Genomic DNA, 22,170 nt, shown 5'->3' with positions numbered 1-22,170 from the left:
TGCCTGAGGGAGTTAAAACCTTAGTTTCATAGTAATTTAAAAATTTATAAACGGACAATTTTAGTTAAGTGTGTTTAATCATGTCAGTACCGAAGCACTGACTACTGAGCTGATGATACCCTCGCGTTAACAGTTAACACCTGGTCCATGATTCAATGACAAAATAATGAATTCATTATTAATTATCTACATGTAATAATTCTTTATTCCGTAAGCAAATATACAGCTCATAGGATTAAATACATTTAGCACATACTTACAACTTCTCGTCCAATCAAATTGCTTGAATTTGCCTTCTAATTTTCATAGTACATACTTTTTCCGTGTACTAAGTAACTACGCATGAATGACCACAAGGGTAAGATTTCATTGTATTGTAATCAAGATATTAGAACAAAAATTGCTACTGGCTATTTTGAAATAAATGATGTGTTCCAAATTTAACTAAATAGTTTGTAATTAGTTTTCAAACAGATTTTTAACATACTACTAATCAATCTTTTGATCTAAATTTTGTTTTGACAATTAAAAAAGTTTCTTTCATTTAAATAAAGAGTAATAATAATGGTGCTTTATACCTTGATTAAAGTACAACTCAATCTAAAATGTGTAATCCTTTATCTTCCATGCAATTACTTTGTACACAAAAAGAGTCAACCATGAATCTTTTGAAGGGAAATTATTAATAAAGCAATTTGATATATTTAGTCATAAATTGGTCCATAATTGGTTGCCTTATGTTCAGTGACAAATATTTCATGCATATAAACTATCCACTAGACTACCTATGGGTACATACCAGGGGCAGATCCAGCCATTTTTAAAAGGTGTTTTAACCAAAGATGTGGGAGGGGGATCCAACTGTTTGTGATAGTTTTAGGTTTTATGTGAAATAAAAAAAATGTGTTCAAGAACCTAAAGCTTTCACTGCAATTTAAGAATTGTCTGCTCTTGGTCAATTCATTTTGTCATCTTACCATGTAAATAAGTACATGTATAGTAAAACAACGCTTCGTTCATATCAATAAATATACTTACAACAGCAGCTACCTTCTTTACATTCTAAAGTCAAGGGCCTTTTGAAATCCCATTTTTACAATGATATTATAGTGAGTAGATTTACAAAAATACGTAAATGAGCTACATCCAGTCAGCCAAAACATATCAATAGACTAATTACAGGATTACTCAAGTTGTAAATATGTGCTAAATTGGATATTGTATAGAAAGGTATATACTATGAAAATAAGAGCTTGGGGCACAGCCCCTCGCTCTAATTTTCATAGTATATACCTTTCTATACAATAACCGAGACACACAAATTATAGAGTTTACATAAACATACACAGCATTAATATCTAGCGGAGTTTGGCATACAATTTACATTGGTAATAAAAGTACGTAACAAAAATCAAGTGTTAAGAATTTTCTCTGCCTCATACAGGTATTTACCCAGAGTATTTAATTCTTTAATATTTCTTACAGATAGTAATTGAAATAATTTGAAGGTAGATGGGTTTCTATAATAATATATCTTAATATATTTACTTATTTATCACACTCTAATATAAAATGATATTCGTCTTCGATAACTTCCTTATTACACATATTACAAACACGCTCATTTCTGGAAATATACCCAAACGAAAGTTGGAAACATAAATATAGTCAGGATTAACGCGATAGTATACTTTTTTCTAATCGTAATTGGTCAATTAGCACAAGAGCAATCTCATATTGAAAACGTCTGTCCCCCCTTTTTATAGAACAACACAAACAGTGGAATGTATAAAACTTTACCAAAACTGACAAACAAACACGATTCACAGAAAAAAAGACGCTATAAAGGAAGCTGTTTATTTATATATTACACAAGCACCAGACATCAATTTGCACGTTCATTCGAAAAGGTAATGCGGCGTTCACACTGTGCCTATATATGGCTATATTATGGCTCTTGTTAGTGAAAAAGTCGGATTACTATCCTCAATGATCTGCAATGTTTTATCATTGTCTGAACGCAGTCGTTTGCGTTCGTAATAGATTCGTACGGATTGGGGATGTCCCGGAGAGATAGGCCAAGCACTCCCGACAGTTAAGATAGGTACACACTGCCGATCAGATCATGTCGATCAAACCCGATCAGGACAGATTAAGTGATCAAGAGACTGGTCTCAACCGACAAGAATGTTCGGGGTTGTCGACCGTGCTCGTCATCGATCTGACTATCTACCCGAGAATTTTTGACATGTTTTTGAGTAAGGATCAAGAAGCCAGTTATAATAAAAGAGATCTGGAATTCGACGAGTAGCGGTCGAGATCGTGTACAGATCGAAGTTGGTCGGAATACTTATATTTTACCGATCAGTACTCGATCATCTCGACCATCGCTCGACTAATATCCGATCATTTCCCGATCAACGCCAACCTGTTTGATCTGTGGTCGCATCCAGATCACGGCGACTTCTATTAATTTTTTTTAAAACTTTACCTGTAGCACCATATGCTGAAAGAAATTAAACTAAATTTAATATGAAATGCTCAATTACTTAAATTCTAAAGATAAATCAAGCAATTCAATCATGTTATAGCCGATTTCATTAAGTGTGAACCCAAAGGTAATATCTTTAGTTAGCTTGCTTCCTAGTTGAACCGTGAAGTCATTGGTAGGTTTTGTAAACTACCATCATTTAAGAGTAGACTAGTCCATCAGATGACCAATCTATCTGTCTGAAGGACTAGGCTACTTCGACAGGAGGGTATTATACTTTACCTTTACCTAACAATGACTTCACGGTTCAGCTAGAAAGCAAGCTAACCAAAGATATTACCTTTAGCTACAAACTCATTGAAATCGGATGTAAAGCCTCCATAGAATACGTTTGCAATAAAGAAAAACTGAGTTTGAAGATTTTATAACAAATTGTTAACGCAAAGAATCAGTAGTGATGTCTCTGAATACCGATTCGAAAAGTCGAACAATAGCTAGAAAATAGTTTCATCACATTTTTGTTGAGAGTTTTCTAGGAATCAAAAACGTATATAAATCATCTACTTAATAATAATAGGTCGTTCACGTCCATCATTCTTAAATATATATTATGATTCTATCAAAAACAATTCATTCATTAATTCATTGTCTTGTCAAAAGATTGTGTTGCAAAATATAAATATTTATTAAAATGGCTAAAACAAACGCATTAATGATTTTATTCGATATTGTCCGTTAACAAATTATACCTGTTTGTGTACTTATATCATATGAAGCAGAACTCACATGCTTCTTTTAAAGACAATACAAAAGCATCTTGTAAAATTTTTTTAATTCAATTTCAATTTTAAGGAAACAGTTGAAGGTAGAAGGTCTGCTTTTTCATATCTTGATTAATTTCTCAATATCAAAACAGATGCATGACTAAAAATATTAAATTTATTTTCAACTTTCCAATTGACAACTTTCCATTTCTCAGGAGTATTATACGCTCTGCTCCATCGAATTTCCTTTGCATATCTAAGTTAATACGTTACGGTCTTGCATGGTCACACTATACAGTCTTCTTTAAAAGGGGTGGGCCCCTTACATTTAAACTGCTCAAACACAGTTTTTAGATAACATCATTCGATTTTGTTTTCACTGCTTATATCTGTGTCATTTCGTCTCTTGTAAAGAGTTGTCTGTTTGGCAATCATATCACATCTTCTTATTTTTATATATGCATATATATGACACAAACAGTAAGCTTAATTTGTATGAAAGCAAGGAAAAGGGGATGGTAAAATTTATGAGGGTAAATCATTTTTCCCCTTTTAAGCATATTGCTTCATAAACACATGAAAAGCTATATGACTAAAGCTATGTAGTCAAAATAAATAGATGTTTTGGACCCAAATTTTTTATTTTGGATGCAATTATATAAATTGTCTTTCAGATACAAATCATACCACCCAGACATGAACAGTTTGCAATATTGCTTTTGCTATGCGCAGAGCTTTCTATCTAATAATTGAACAACACCAGATTTTGTTTGGGTGTACTTTGCCTATTCTTCAGTATTATGTGAAGTGTTTATGCTGGTTTTTTTATCGTTTTTTTGTTTCAAGTGATGAGTTAAGATGTTTTTCTTCGCCATATGCGTTTATTTTAATGTCCCAATGGTATTTTTATCTTCATTTTTAATATAACAGCAATATTTTTATCAGAAAATTAGTTTTATGGAAATACGTAAATCGTTATCGTTTGCTGCAGAATAATATGAAAAAACTTTCACTTTATTTTTTGTGTTTTTATATGACCCTATGTGAAACAAATAAATTTCCAAATTGGCGTTATCACTTTATTATCTATATCCAAGCTATCCCCATTACTCTGAAAATAAAAAACATATCTCTAGCAATAAATGTGTACACATCAGGACTTATAATCTTCACTGTCAAACAATCCCAAAAACTTCCTTCGTGTATATTCCATCTATAATGCATGTATACAGTGAATATATTAATTAAGTTGGTAACATGTTTAAACTTATTATATAGACATTTCAGTAAAACTAACAAGTATACAAGCGATGTTTTATTCATACATGTTTTATTATTAATCGAAATTATGTTTTCTGAAAAAATTTAATGAAATCAAACAAGAAAATAAAACAAGAACATCAAAAACTGATGTTATACCTTGGCCGTTTATAGCTTTATATATACGAATACTTTCAAACTTGGCTATCCCCTTAAACGTGTCCGATGCCTTCAAACGTGTCCTCGATATTCCTAATCGCATACACGTGTCTGATATCACTCTCATCCCTTCCACCCCACCCCTCAAAACGTTCAGCACTATTATGTCCTCAGTGACATCAATAACGTTTACTGAATTCAATAATAGTAGAAACGATTAAAAATGTCGGGTTTAGGTTGGGTTCTAACTATTATAAAAGTCGCTATCAAACGACAGCAATGCTGCTGTGTTTGATCACAGTTATCGGAAATTAAAAAAATTAACGGAGTTGAAAGAAGAACAGTTTGATCGACGTCGGTTTGTAATATTAAGAATAGCTGCAAGTTTGATTTACAACATATAAATTTAATCTGGACTGTTGATTGTTTAATGTCCAATGGCAAATAATTCATGTTTATTTAGACAACATCGTTTTTGTATGTAAAACTCATTACATTAACTGCTTGATAAACGAATTAGGTATTGACAATTCACTTGGAAACTCAACATATACCCTCACGACACTTACCAAAGACGAAATCCTGGATAATCATAGGTCTGTTCTGTGTTCCTTTGGAATTTCAACCAAAGATTAAGAACTGGATCTGCCATCACTGTATTGGATACCTAAACTACATAAGTGTCCTTACAAACAACGGTATATTGCTGGGTCTTCCAAGTGCTCCACGAAACCTCTTTATAAATTATTAACATCTATTTTATCAGCAATCAAAGACGGGCTTCAAAGTTATTGTGAAACTGCCTATTCTAGAGGGGGCGTGAATCAGATGTGGATACTTAAAAATCCCAAAGATCTTTTAGAGTACATACAATCTAACTTTCTTTCATCTTGTAACAGTATTAAAACATTTGACTTTTCTACTCTGTACACTAGTATTCCACATTCCAAACTAAAAGACAAATTGAAAGAGTTGGTATTGCTTTGCTTCGTAAAAAAGAATGGCCAACGTAGATACAAGTATCTTGTCTTGGGGAGGGATAAATCCTACTTTGTAAAGGATCACTCTGATTCGAACCAAAAATTCTCTGAAACTGATATTATTAAGATGCTTGATTTCTTGATTGACAACATATTTGTTACGTTCGGAGGACGTGTTTTTCAACAGAATGTCGGCATTCCAATGGGAACAAACTGTGCCCCTCTACTTGCCGACTTGTTTCTTTATTATTATGAGGCTGCCTTCATGCAGAAACTTCTTAGGAAGAAAGATAAGAAGTTAGCACTATCCTTTAACTCTACTTTTCACTATATAGATGATGTTCTTTCACTAAATAATTCAAAATTTGGTGACTATGTGGAACGCATCTATCCAATCGAGCTAGAGATAAAGGATACTACAGATACAATTAAGTCGGCCTCATATCTTGACTTACATCTAGAAATTGACAATGAGGGTCGGTTGAAAACAAAACTTTACGACAAAAGAGATGATTTCAGCTTTCCAATTGTGAATTTTCCATTTCTAAGTAGCAACATTCCAGCAGCACCTGCATACGGGGTATATATCTCCCAATTGATACGATATTCCCGTGCTTGCATTTCCTATCATTATTTTCTTGATAGAGGGTTGCTGCTCACAAGGAAGCTATTAAACCAAGAGTTCCAAATGGTGAAGTTGAAATCATCCCTTCGTAAATTTTACGGACGCCATCACGAGTTGGTTGACCGTTATCACAAATGATATCGGATATGTTCCTTACGTCGTAACTACAATCCCCTTCCCTTTCCTGAATGTGACCTACCGAATTAGACTATTTACCGGATTTGTTATCACATAAGCAACACGACGGGTGCCGCATGTGGAGCAGGATCTGCCTACCCTTCCGGAGCACCTGAGATCACCCCTAGTTTTTTGGTGGGGTTCGTGTTGTTTATTCTTTATTTTTCTATGTTGTGTCGTGTGTGCTGTTGTTTGTTTGTCTTTTTCATTTTTAGCCATGGCGTTGTCAGTTTGTTTTAGATTTATGAGTTTGACTGTCCCTTTGGTATCTTTCGTCCCTCTTTTAGAGTGAACATATAAATGGCAATCCATTATTTTGGTAAAGTTAAACTTTTCCTTTATTTCATCGATTACAAAGTGAATTATTGTGTGGGTAAACTCCAAGATGTGAATGCGGGTCAATTTAAAAGTGTATCTTCTTTTTAACTTTCAACTAAATTGTGAGAGTAAATAATCGCCTAACAGTAATAATGGATTACATGGTGGTTGTTTGCATCACGTTCTGTGACTTTCATTTCAGTCAGTTCGCAACGAGAACATATTAGTAATAAATACAACAGGTACATTTAGGTCTATAATTAAACCACTTTCCTTACACGAGGTTTGGATTAAACATTACTATTTTGGGATAAGTACTTTTCCATACCGCATGGGTATTGATTTAAATATCGGTCTAAAGTTTATCACCATATTTCTATGCTCCAGTTACACTTGGAGTTAAAACAATAAAAACTTTTGAATAAATGGACACGTTTACAATTTTGGGCAGTCTTTATTAAAAGAACACGATTAATTGTTCTTAAATAGGAATATTTTTGGCAACCTTTCGCAGTTAGACATGTTTTGCAGTTCAGTGACGTTATATGGATACGTTTAGGGAATCATACTTTTACACATACATGTATTTACGGTTTTTTCTTTCCTGGTCCTGCAGTCTGTGATTGTGATATTATATGTATTGGTGAGTCGGGTTGTTCTTTTTGCAACTTGTTTTAACATTTTGACTGAGTGTGCATTTAATACAAAATTGCAATCCTGATATGATGAGTTAATTTATTACGGGTGATGCAATAATAGTACGAAATGCTTACGATTTACATGATCTCGCTTTTTATGAACTTCATGCAATTCGTTCAATATTTTTTTAGTTACATTGATTTTTCTCATCTTAATTTGAACATTAGGTAAACTAGTATATATTTATTGAACAAACGATAAGGTAGGTTAATCCATAAAAAACTTACTTCAATAAAATATAAGGACCTTTAATCTCTAAACATACTAGATCAACAGTGTTTATATTTACTGTCAAAACAGCCTCCGAATGATTACATTTACTATATGTGATAGTCCCATATGCATTTGGGTTTGGTGGAACTCGCGTATCCTCCCAAATAAATGTTTTGCCAATCCATTCACATGGAAATTTACACAAGGCAGATCCTGAAATAGAAATGTTTACTGTAAATTGCCAAAAGAAAAATCAATAAGTAGATATTTTATATGGTTTTATAAATATCCCGTTGTTGTTAGCAACTGTAATGTATATAATACCGTTTGCTTGATCAAAAAATATATATTGTATCCTTTCTGGTTTCTATAACTAATAAAAGTGACGCATACCTGTTTAAATTCATAGATTCCTACACGAAATTATATATAATTCGATCTGAAAACATATGACCTAACTTCCAATAAGCGAGCAACCATACAACATACTCGACTATGAATAATTAAGGTCGTCATACAGTCATAACCTCCTACTTTCAAATTGTCAATCGCTCCAGTTCATTAAAGATGCGTATTGATTCATTCGAGAGAATCGAAATTTGATGTGCTTGCAAAATTCAATAAACTTCTGACCACAAAAGAGACCGTTGTATTCCGTCTTTCGAACGTGCATCTCATGAACATATTTAACTCTTTCATATTTAGTGAGCTGTTTACCACACATCACAATCAGTGGATTAACCATTGGTTGATAACCATTGGCTATTACAAAATGTTAGAAATTGTTATAAATTAAGGAATGTATCTCCCTCATGCAAAGCTCTGATTCCTTTCACAGATTCGGCTATACTTGTTGGACCTTTTGGATTATAGCTCTTCATTTTTTATATAAGCTTAGGATTTCAAATATTTTGGCAACGAGAATCACTGAAGAGACATTTATTGTCGAAATGCGCATCTGGTGCAGGAAAATTGATACCGTTAATGTTATATGACAGATTTCGGCGAGTTCTTTTTTACTTTTCCCCGAAATAAGGTAATCCAACATATAAATTAATATAACTTTTAAAGTAAGGCTTAACACTGTGTTTTCGATTACAAATTAGTTCATTTAATTTATCTACGTGTTTCGTTGAGATCATTTCTAAACATGTAATGAAACATGAGTTTGTAAAGGGATAAACAAAGGAAATTTAGATTCAGAGATATAAATGATCTTTGTTGAAAAACTTTATCACAGTATCTTTACTACATCTCACAGCTTGCTTTGAGAAAATAAAAGTTTAAAAAAACAGTTGTAATTGCAAGATGTTTCGGTTTTTTTTAATTTCATTACACGTTATATGGCCTTCAAATGTATACATTATCATAATTTTAGAATATTTTGTACAATTAACATTCTTTTTCTTCACATGTTTCAGAAGGAACTCAATATTTACGTGCAGGTTAATGTTCGTGTAATGAGCATGCAGATTGTTGGTCATCGGTTCTGTAAAATAAGATATGTGTAAATTAGCTTCGAGATAAGCTACACGAGATATGAACAAATTACACTATATTTTTTTGTTCTATCATTGATAAAAGTGATTACAGAAACATGAATAGTGACCGCTTTCAGCAGCCATTTTTTTCAAATTGTCAAAATAAGCAAAGAAACATTGCTGATGAATTATTCACTTGTAATACATAATTCGTCGTCATTAAATCCGTATTCATGTGACCTTCAATAAATACAAATATGACTTGTATAAGTCGTGTTCATCCATTAAAAGGAAAATAATGTAAAAATTGATAGTGAAACAAATGTGAACCATCCTGTTGACTAATCGATCGACCAAAAAAATATTTATTATACAAAAAACATGATTAACTTTTTTTCTTTTAACATACAACATGAAATTATACATACATAGAAAAGTGAAATTGCACGAGTTCGCTATCTATTCATATCTGGTTATGTTTATATCGCGTGATATGACCGTCGGCAGTCTTCTGATATTTTTTCAATAGCCTTTCTCAATATAGGTTGGAAATTGTGTACGTAAAAAAAGGTTTTGGCTGAGATTTATAAGAACATTGTAAATGGAAGTATGTTTAAAGAAAATATTAACCTTTATTAAATGAATTATGAAAATAGTGTTTTTTGTATACCTTATTGATATTTAAAGACAAACTGGATAGAAAATAATCGATATTACGAATAGTGTATGCTACAAGTAAAACACGGATTAAAAAAAGTGTTTACCAGTCAAGAAATGTTTACCTAATGTACCATACAAAGAACAAGAAATGATAGTAGATTTATGAGTTTGACTGTCCCTCTGGTATCTTTCGTCCCTCTTTTCTTTTACCGTATTGGTTTACCAAGGGTGTGATAAAACTCGGTACGGTTCATAGTGTGCATCTTCTTCCATTGGTGAAACTGCATTGTAAACTATCATACATGTATATATAAACTCTTCATAGATACCAGGTTTAAAATTTTGGAGGCCTGACACGCGGTTCGGCTTCACAAATGACTCATAAGTGACGCTCAAACCAAAACGTTAAGAAGTTAGAACTTAGAAGTTCGTTAACGAGTTAGAAGATCATTGATGAGCAAAAATTCCGAATTGCTTTGTCAAATACAGCTAAGGCTATCTACATCTGTGATAGAAAACTGAAGAATTATGAAAAAATAAGTATTGTTAAAAACAGTTTATATATATATATGACCATATCAATGATATTTAGAGTCAACACAGAAGTGCTGACTTCGTGGCTGGTTAAACCCAGCAGTGGCATTGGCTCATTGGTTGTAATTAAGCTCAACATTGCAGATGTGAACAGTATACGGGTCGATATAGTTCAAGTGTCATACATTTCTCATACCAAAGTTAACTGCCTGTAATTCAGAGGTTTCTACATTTGAGACCCAAGTTTGAGTAAATTGGTATTCTAAAGTAGTTTTAACAATCGCTTAAGGTTCAACATAATGCAAAGTTAATTTAACTTTTATATATCTAGTGGATGCCAGGCCTTAAAACTTTCCAAACTGCGCAGGTAAGTCTGTTCACAGAGTAGTTTTGAGGTGAAAATACGGCCATATTTGTCCATTTTGTATGATGAACCTTAAGCCAATTTGCACAATAATAGGTAATTATTTCCATATTTATAAATAAAAGTCCACATTCGTCTATGGTGTTTGCTATGCTTTGTTGTCAAGTTGATCGAAAATTTGTTTCAAGTGCCATTTGGTATTACAGACGAGGGGAATAGCTCTGGTAGCATGGATGTGAGGCGATTACATACGGACACATAAAACACATCAGCTTCCATTTCTACGTTTTAATCAGACGTCACAAACATAAATCCAAGATACTGACAAAAGGGGAACAACTCTCTCTTTCACACAGAAACATAATCCGACCATACATACTGATACATAACATCCCGCCCACAAAACAAAAATTTACTAAATTTTTACAATGGTCAATATGTTTATGTGTTAAAAAAATGCAATTTATAATCATTTCCAAAATTAAAAGTTTACATGAATAAATTTAATCTCTCGACACTCTAGTAACCATTTAAAAACAAATGTATCAACGCTGCAAAACCGAAAGTCTGGCATCTCGGACTCCTCCCTCGGATGACCTTATGCACGCATTACTTTCACACAAACAATTACAGTGATACACACATATTAATGGCATTTCCTACTAGACAAACTGATCATTATAAATAGCTGAATATAAATTTGATAGTATCATCAGAGACCTTAAACTCTTAAATTTAATAAGGATTTATTTATGATAAATATCACACCGCTAAATGATAACCAAATTCACATAAGCTTAATTTCAAAGTAAACAAATAACGTAGATCAAAATTAACATGAAAAGTATATGGATTCATAAAATCAACATAGGTAAAAATAAAATGTTCTCGTACAGAATAAATTCATCAGCTTTTCTTTAAAATAGGTCTTCTTGGAACTCTTCAAAACCATGGCGATACAGTTATCACCAAAACACAGTACAGTTAATATAATTACTCTTTTAATCAAATATAGGTTACGGCGGAATGAAACACAACAACAATACAGTCAACATTACGCATGCAATACACATCACACGTGTAGTTCAACGGATAAATCTGGGTCAACATCAATCAACAGCAAAAGTGGCTCTTCTGGTAAAATCAGATCTTTATAATGCATGGCGATACATGTATCACCGATACAAATTGAATAATGTCAAATGAAAATAGCATATATATAAACAGGATACAAATGTTATAGAAATCAAATAATGCATGATGCAATGAGATAAATCTCACGTGCTTCAGGTTTAAAATGGGATACAGTTAGTTGACATTCATCACAAATCACAAAGACAGTACACGAGACGAGACATGGTCTGTTCTTCTTTTCAAAAACAAATTTAAATGTTGGTATTATAATAAAAGTTCAGGTATAAGTTTTTAAAAACAATGAAAAGTGTTCAGCATCATGGCGGCATGGAAGGATCTATCAGGAACAGTCGGTCAACTTCACAAGTAAAAATATCCAAAATCCATTGAAAAACAAAATCCAAAATATGTATAAATCATTATTCACGATCGTTTAGGGTCCCCACCATATTACAGACTAGGGGAATAGCTCTGGTAGCATGGATGGAGGCGATTACATATACGGACACATAAAAACACATCAGCTTCCATTTCTACATTTTAATCAGACAAAGATGACGTCACAAACATAAAGTCAAGATACTGACAAAAGGGGAACAACTCTCTTTCACGCAGAAACATAATCCGACCATACATACTGATACATAACATTGGGTCATTAATGTATAGACACAATGTTGTCTCTTGTCCGTTTAACAATTTGTCTAATATAGAATCATTCTCATTTTAATATCAATATGCAATGGATATCTCACTAACTCGCAATACATCATAGAGGTAGGTCATGTATGTGTTGAAGACTTACAAATGACTTAACGTGGAGTGTAAGTTCACTAAATGTCAGATCATTTTTTTAAGCATAGCATTGAACATATAATACAAATCACCGTATTTCACAACAGAATATTGGAATCAGTTTTACAAGCTTGACATTTAATGGAAAAAATTGTAATATAAACAGCCAAAACACTGGAGGAGAAGCCACAACATCATATTGAAATACTGTGTTTAGGCCTGGTCGAGTTTTTGTACAATAGTAATCAAAGATACTTAAGACTAAGATTGATCGTAAGTCATGAACAATTCAGTATACTTACGATCAGTTTTAGTGGTAAGTTTTTAGTGAAATCGACTCCAGGCTTATAATTTAATACGCCAGACGCGCGTTTCGTCAACTCATCAGTGACGTTAATATCAAAATAGTTATAAAGCCAATCAAGTACAAAGGTGAAGAGAATTGAGGACCTAACATTCCAAAGCGTTGTGTCAAATACGGCTAAGGTAATATATGCCTAGGATAAGAAAATCCTTTGTATTTCGAAAAATTCAAACTTTTGAAAACAGTAGATTTATAAAAAAAAAAAAAATAACCATATAATTGATGTACATGTCAATACCGGAGTGCAGACTACTGGGCCGAAACATTTCATACTCAAGGAAGATAATACCAGGTGACCGCAAAGGTGGTTTATTAATTTCTGCGTTGGAGATTTCTAAAAAAAAGTTTTATTCATTCAGCCTATTCGTCTTAATCAAAGGTATTAAATCAATAAAATTTCATCGTGTTAGTAGTGTCCCGTTTATTTTAATGTAAAAAAGAATGTCCTTGTTTGCCCAGGAAATATATAAGCACAGAAACGACCAAATGTTATCTATGGGTTTTATGAAGTACACCACATCTACCTAATGATATTATATAAACATGATACAATGACAATATTCTTTTTTCATGTTATAACGAAAAATTATTATGTTCAAAATTTTGTCCAAATCTCTACAATTTTGAACTCTGCTGAGTATCAATCATGTGCATTTCGCCGACGTGTTTTTCTACCGGTTCATCAGTATGCATTTTAACGTTTTTCTACTGGTTCATCAGTATGTATTTTAACATGTTTTTCTACCGGTTTATCAGTATGTATTTTAACATGTTTTTCTATCGGTTCATCAGTATGTGTTTTAACATGTTTCTGTAGATTCCAGTTCTCCTTAAAGCCTTTACCACACACGTCACACTCGTAAGGTTTTTCGTCGTTGTGTTTTTTCATATGTTTTGTCAAGATGCAGTTCAGGTAAAAGCTTTTACCGCATATTGCACACGCATACGGTTTCTCACCCGTATGTTGACTCATGTGGGCTTTCAAATTTCCACGCTGATTAAATTCTTTACCGCATACTACACACATAAATGGTTTTTCACCGGTATGTGTTCTCATATGTTTCTGTAGGACGTCTTTTCTATTGCATTCTTTCCCGCAAATTTCACACATGATTGTCCGTGCTTTTTCTGTCCCGTGTGTTCTCATGTGTATCGTCAGGTCGCCATTTCGACAAAATCCTTTGCTGCAAACTTCACACTGATAAGGCTTTTCACCAGAATGTAATCTGATGTGGACTTCTAAATGGACACTTTGGATAAAATGTTTACCACATTCATCACAAGTATAAGGCTTGTCATCACTATGTGTTTTCACGTGTCTCTGTAGATTACTCCGCTGACTAAACCCTTTATCACATACATCACATTTATACGGCTTTTCACCGGTATGTGTTCTTTTGTGTGCATATAAATTTCCACTCTGTTTGAAACCTAACCCACATACATCACATTTATAGGACTTCTCATCCATGTTGATTTATTCTTAAAATTAATAAAAGAAACCAAATTAAACAATTTTAATAGTCAACTCCTCGGAACTGCATGTTTTTCCAAATTAGGCAATCGTTGATGTTCCTTATTTGCGTTCCTACAAAAAAAAATCATGAAATTGGTATAAAAGGTAATTCAGGGGTAATAACTACTAACAGGAGTCAGTTGACAAGTTCGGCCATGTTGACTTATTTGTAGGTCAGACAGTGCTGAACACTTTTGCTTTCACATTAATCTATCTCTATTTATAAAAGAGGGGCGAAAGATACCAGAGGGAGAGTCAAACTCATAGATCGAAAATAAACTGACATAATAATTGTTTCTGCAAAAATTGTAAGAAATTGATCAAAAATCTTCTGTCATGGGCAATAACTCCTATAAGATTCTAACATGCTGATTAAAAAAATATAAGCGACATAAATAATCATTTTATTTACTATCAATACAATATATTTATAGGAAAAAAATACCTAAGGATCCATAAAAAGTAGAGAATTAAAAATCGAATTTTTTGAAAGGGCTATAACTGAACAAGAAATTCGAAAATCCCGAAAATTGAAACTGACCTTCATTTAGTCATGTAGGAAACAACATATAAATTTCTGAAAAAAAACTTCAACGCGTTTTCATGTATATGAACGGACACTGTTTGTCCTCCCGCCCGCCCGAGTCGCTCGCCGTACATCCCTAAATATCCCTAAAAAAATAATAAATGACCCCCTTTTTTTATCAAAACATTCATTTATAACTTTTTTTATCATTAATTATGTAAATATTTGAACCTTTTATCTTTAAGACAGAAGAATTTGTGGCACGTATTCATATGTATTGCCGTTTTTGGTCTAACATAAATCAAGATTATATTCTCTTATAATTTGGTTACATTCTTAACTTGGATATGCCAACCATGCCGACTCTACATAAATATTGATTCATTATATGCTGAAATCTATGCTGAAAACTCAAGGTATCATGTTCTCTTAAACATATTGATATTTATTTATTAAGAATAATTGTAATTTAGATTTTTTACGCTAAATTTGTTTTCTTGCCGATACTTGAATTATACTTCATGTTACTAATTTAAACAAAAAATTCTGAAACTGACATTATCAAGATACTTGATTTCTTGATTGACAACATATTTGTTACGTTCTGAGGACGTGTTTTCCAACAGATAATCGGCATTCCAATGGGAAAGAGTTGTGCCCCTCTTCTTGCCGATTTGTTTCTTTTTTATTATGAGGCTGACTTCATACAGGAACTTCTTAGGAAGAAAGATAAGAAGTTAGCAATATCCTTTAACTCTACTTTCCGCTTTATAGATGATGTTCTTTCACTAAATAGTTCAAAATTTGGTGACTATGTCGAACGCATCTATCCCATTGAACTAGAGATAAAGGATACAACAGATACAGTTAGGTCGGCCTCATATCTTGAAAACTTCCAGAAATTGACAATGAGGGTCGATTAAAAACAAAACTTTACGACAAAAGAGATGATTTCAGCTTTCCAATTGTGAATTTTCCATTTCTAAGTAGCAATATTTCAGCAGCACATGCATACGGTGTAGATATCTCCCAATTGATACAATATTCCCGTGCTTGCATTGCCTATCATGATTTTCTTGATAAAGGGTTGTTGATCACAAGGAAGCTATTAAATCAAGAGTTCCAAATGGTGAAGTTGAAATCATCTCTTCGTAAGTTTTACGGACGCCGAGTTGTTTGACCGTTATGGAATAACTGTTTCACAAATGATATCGGATATGTTCCTTACGTCGTAACTACAATCCCCTTCCCTTTCATGAATGTGACCTACCGAATTAGACTATTTACCGGATTTGTTATCTCATAAGCAACACGACGGGTGCCACATGTGAAGCAGGATCTGCTTACCCTTCCGGAGCACCTGAGATCACCCCTAGTTTTTGGTGGGGTTCGTGTTGTTTATTCTTTAGTTTTATATATGTTGTGTCATGTGTACTATTGTTTGTCTGTTTGTCCTTTTCATTTTTAGCCATGGCGTTGTCAGTTTATTTTCGATTTATGAGTTTGAATGTCCCTCTGGTATCTTTCGTCCCTCTTTTGTTCCTTCTTGTCGCTTTTTGACGCTTCTTGTTCCTAGAATAAAATTCAAAACAGTGTGGCTGTGGCCATTGATTGACACATTAAATTCATCCATTGACTGGGACAATTTACGTGAACGTTTGTATGTAACGACCACTGTTCACGACGTACCTACGATAGACATTTAAACTGTGGGGTCACTAAAGGTTTCGTAACGCCTTTTAATTATAAAATAATTCGAAAAATTAACCAGGAATAACCTTTATGTTTTGATTTATATAATTGATATAAATCATAACATCGTGTTATTTCGGATTAATTTTTCGAATTACTTTATTAAGGTGTTGAGAACCTTTGGTGACCCAATAGTTTAAGTGACTTTAAAAAGTACATAGTGAGCAGTGGTCGTTACATACAAACGTTCACCTAAGTTGTCCCAGTCAATGGATGAATTTAATGTACCAATCAATGACCACAGCCACACTGTTTTGAATTTCATTCTATTTAGCGAGACCCCATAATTTCAATAGTCTCTCATAATTCTCTGTGGAAGGACCACAGGCACTTGTCTCGGAAATTTTATTTCCTATATACCTTTATAGGAAATAAAATTTCTGAGACAAGTGCCTTTGGGAAGTACACTCGAATATGTCTTTATGTTAAACAAATGTTGTTTTAATGGCAGTTTTATATATGTGATGTTTATATTATACATGTGGTAAGACTCTAATAAAATATTGAATACGTTCAAAGTATTTCAGTGCATTGTTGAGGGGGGATAGGAGGGGTCCTGATCCCGAAATCCCGGGCTTAAAAACACGAAATCCCGAAATCCCGGGCTTAAAAATATAAAATCCCGAGGTCCCGAAATCCGAGAAAAAGAATTCCCGGATCCCGAAAGGGTCAATCCCGAAATTCCGAGCTTAAAAACACCCGATCCCGGAGTCCCGATAAAGGTCCTACCCCCTCTCATTGTTTCTTTTAGTTTTGCTTTCCATATCTTTCGAAGAACATTATCACTCTTCTTAATTGATAAATACAGTTTTTTAAGTGCGAAGCTCTTTGAAAAGAAATCATTAAAAGATAACTCACTTGTTACACTTATCAATGGGACCAGTGATCAAAACAATATATGTTTCCTTTCTCGATTTTATTTAGTGGTGATAGCCTTGCAGAGCGAACAAAGCTCCGATCAAGTTAACAAAGGGAGATTATCCTTTGTTTACAATAAAGTTGTATGGCATGCAAAACAAGACATTTTGCATGCGAGCATACAATTGCCATTCTTCTTAATAAGTCAATACAGATTAAGCCAAAGTGGAATTTAATAATAAAAATAATAATAAGATGTAGTGACAATTGATAGACTGTTCCTTGAGCGCAATTCAGTTCATCGTTCAATAAATATAACGTGCGTGCATAGGAACATATTAATTAAATCCAGCTGATTTAAGATCATTTAAAATATCTTGCTATCTATAACAGTATCCAGGATTTATTTCCAGTATATGAATAATAGTTAACAATTTCCTATTTTGTTTATATATATAAGAGGGTCTGTTTGGGGTTTACAGAATAGAGAATGATGTGTCAAATCTACAGAAAAATAAACTTAAATAAAATAAGGAAATGAGAAAGATAAAGGAAAACTAAAAAATAGAGAAAAATTGGGAGCAAAAATATAAAAATATAAAGAATAATTGGCAACAAATATAAAGAATAAAAAATAATAACCCCAAAAAAATAAAAATATAGAAATGACAGACATCATATCCAGTCCCTTTTATATATATATACTTATGCGTTATATAAAAGAAACTGATAATAAATGACAAGATTTACTGTTGACAAACTGAAAGGGGGTTAAGCAATCATTATCGGCACTGGGTCTCCTTTCAACTATTTTCGAACGCTAACTGCGAACAAAAATTTTGAATCTAAGCTATTATATATGAGAATATAAAGCTGAAAACTTGTTTGTATACCATACACACGTTTTTTCTTTAGACGACTCATCAGTGACGCTCGAGTCAAAATTGTTAAAAGGCAAAATAATTTACGAAGTTTAATACATGTAGCATTGAGGGCCAACTTTTTCGAAACGTGTTAACAAATTGAACTTAGGTACACATGAAATCTATTCGTGTGGTAGAAACTGCTTAAATATTTTGATGAACTCAGTTTTGTAAATAGTAATAAATAAGGCAATATCAATGATAATTTATGTAAGCACAGAAGGCTAATGATGTACAAGTACAGACTGCCTGATGTATATTTTGCTCAGTGTCATAAAGCAACGTTTGTATGATTGTCCAAAACAAGAACTTAATGTTCAGTTGCAAACTTCTCCAAAATGTTCTAATTATAAATATATATTAGATAAGTTTTTGTCTTCTATTTGATTTGTGCAAACCAATTCCTAATGTTTACAAAACATGTATAACGAAAAAAGATTAAGTAGCCACAACTTAGCTATAGAAAATGGAAGATTTTATGGTATAACAAGAAATAATAGAACATGTACTTTTTGTAAAAATGATATAGAGGATGAGTTTCATTTCATCCTCAAATGTTTACTTTTTCAAAGTTTTAAAACAATTTATATTAAGCCATATAATTGGAAAAAAACATCGATGTACAAATTTATTAAACTAATGAGTAAAAGAGTTTCATTTAATAAAGATAAACTTTTTATTGATGGTGAGCAGACTGTGGTTAAATCAAACGAACTAGTCAAAATTACACGTCGTGATCAGTCAGGTGATAGAATGTCGGATTCATCGTCGGGTCCAGGGTTTTCAGTGGCCGAAAAAACACCGAGCGTTTCAAGTATAAAACCTAATAAATCTTCAGTGAGTAATGGCTTGTCTAGTGGATCCCGCTTTGAAGTGTTAGCAGATATGCACACAGGTCCAGATTAGGACACATCGAGAAGCATCTCCTTTATTAACTTTTTGTATTGGAACATTAATGGTGGTTTACATGATAAACTTAATGAACCAAATTTTTTATCTTACATTAAAACACATGATATTGTTATTTTGTCTGAGTGTTGGATTGATAAGTCATTTGATGATATTGTAGATGGTTATATTTGTAAGCGAGTCCCATTACTAAAAAGTAAATATAAACAAGGCGGTGGACTATATTTGTTAATAAAAAACTGTTTTGCAAAGAATGTTGAAGTAGTTGATATTCAGAACGATACAATTATATGGCTCAAGGTGTCAAAGGATTTATCTTACCTCCTATACATTTCTAGGAATATGATTGGTTAAAAGCGACCTCGTGGAGACCGTGTATATTCAATATTAGGTTAGTAGGGAGGCGGGGCTTATTTCAATATTAGGTTAGTAGTGAATTTGCGACTTAGGCACTGTTTGATTATTTCAAATATTGAAAGTTCTTTTTAATATTGTTATATCAAGGTTGTTTATTATAAATATCTATCGTTTACATTAGTTTTTTTAGTGCATATCAATTGAAGTAGGTTCTTAAAATTGAACACCTGAACACTTTAATACAGAAATAAGGAGATGTGTTATGAAAGCAAATAAGACAACTTTAGTCTAAATTCAACACATAAAGATAGTCGGTAAGATAAATTCGTTACATAGTGTGCTAGTGACCTAATATGATATATACAGGGTAAGTAAATTCCATATGGGGTTCGAGCTTCGCTCTCACCCCATATGAAATTTACTGACCCTGTATATATCATATTAGGTCACTAACACACTATGTAACTAATAATATCAACTTGTGGGTTTGATTATTTTATTGGATGTGTATATTTGCATCCTGTTTATTCAAATTATTATAAAATGTATAATTGTGATTTATTCTATGATTTGTTAAATTCTGTTGAAAAATATTCATCAGAAACTTCAAAAGTATTTTTACTAGGTGATATGAATGCAAGAACTGCTATAGTTAATGATTTTATAATAAATATGTGGCCCAATTTTTGATAGTTTCAACCATATTTTGGGGTATTTAAGTGACACAAATCTACCAGTAAGAAGAAATCCAGATCAAATTACTAATGAGTTCGGGTTAAAATTGTTAAATCTGTGTAGAAGCACTGGTCTACGTATTTTGAATGGTCGGCATAAGGATGGCTTAGCTAATGACTATACATTTTGTGGTTCCCGGGGAATGAGTGTTGTGGACTACTTATTGGCTCCATATGACTTTTTACACATTATAGACCAGTTTATTGTTTGTAACTTCACTTCTTTTAGTGACCACGCGTCTTTACATGTTCGCTTGCCGTGCATATTGCACGATTCACAAGAGCCTGAGCGTAACAGTGGTACGTCAAACAACTCATATAATAGTAACCGATGGAAGGAAGAGCTAAAAAATCAGTGTTATGAGTCTTTAACTTTAAACAGTGGTTCACTTAGCCAGATAGTATTTTCTGATATTGAAAAATCCCAAGATGGTGTTGACAATTATGTTGAATCGTTTACTTCCAATTTGATGGACATTATTTCACCATTCTTTTGTAACTCGCATAACTCAAATAATATTTGTGATCGTACCCGTAGTAAGACGACCCGATATAAAGATGACAAACCATGGTTTAACTACGAGTGCAAAAGACTTCGATCTATCTATATTAGTTCTTTGTATACATTTAACAGAGACAAAAAATGTTGAAAATCATCAAATATTAAGTATGTCTAAAAGACAATACAAGCGTTTAGAAAATAAACTAAAAAGAAAATATAAGCGTCAAGAGGGTGATATGATAGCTACATTGCGTAAAAACGATCCAAAGAAATATTATAAACTGTTTAAAAAGAAGAGAGCCAAAACTTCTGATGTGTCACTTTCAGAATTCTTCGAACATTTTAGAAATTTGGTCACAAATGATGGTATTAATGTGATACTCCAGAGACCGTTTCTGACACAACATATGATGAACTTGATCGAATTATTACAAAAGATGAAATTCTGAAGTGTATTTCTAACCTTAAACGTGGTAAAAGTCATGGTATTGATGGTACATTTAACGAGTTATTCATTGAATTTAAGGATATTCTGCTACCGTTCCTAGAGAAAATATTCAACAAGATATTAGCATCAGGACATTTTCCGAAATCTTGGGCACTCGCAGTGTTAATTCCTGTTTTTAAAAAAGGCGACTCGTCCGATCCAGCGAACTATCGTTGAATCAGTTTAGTCAGTAATTTAGCGAAACTGTAAAAATACATCTATTATAAATTCAAGACTTATAAAGTGGTCTGAGAATAATGATATTATTACAGATGCGCAATTTGGATTTCGACCGTAACCAGACTTAATTTATGGTTGAAACTAGTCTATCAAGAGTTGGTATAACAGGCAAATTACTCTCTGTTTTAAAATCAATGTATTCTACAGTAAAAGTATGTGTGAAAATTGATGGTTTTTATTCTGAGCAGTTTACAAGTTCAGTTGGTCTTATGCAAAGTGAAGTTCTTTCTCCTATACTTTTTTCGATATATGTAAATGACTTTGAAATGGAATTCCTACGTAATAGTAATATACCATATGAAGTACAAGACTTGTCATTATTTTTACTTATGTACGCTGATGTCATGA

At 32.8% G+C, this 22,170-nt stretch overlaps 1 long non-coding RNA gene across 1 annotated transcript; it reads right to left on the bottom strand.

Moving 5' to 3' along the window:
* Positions 1-13,476: 13,476 nt before the first annotated feature.
* On the bottom strand, positions 13,477-17,795 carry LOC139488569 (uncharacterized). The gene is made up of 2 exons (XR_011656030.1): positions 17,671-17,795; positions 13,477-14,606 (listed from the first exon to the last, which is right to left on the bottom strand). It is a non-coding gene; the product is annotated as an uncharacterized lncRNA (long non-coding RNA).
* Between the last annotated feature and the right edge of the window lie 4,375 nt (positions 17,796-22,170).

Source organism: Mytilus edulis, chromosome 9 (genome assembly GCF_963676685.1).
Source record: "Mytilus edulis chromosome 9, xbMytEdul2.2, whole genome shotgun sequence".
Taxonomy (NCBI): domain Eukaryota; kingdom Metazoa; phylum Mollusca; class Bivalvia; order Mytilida; family Mytilidae; genus Mytilus; species Mytilus edulis.
This window is presented reverse-complemented; position numbering and strand designations above follow the sequence as displayed.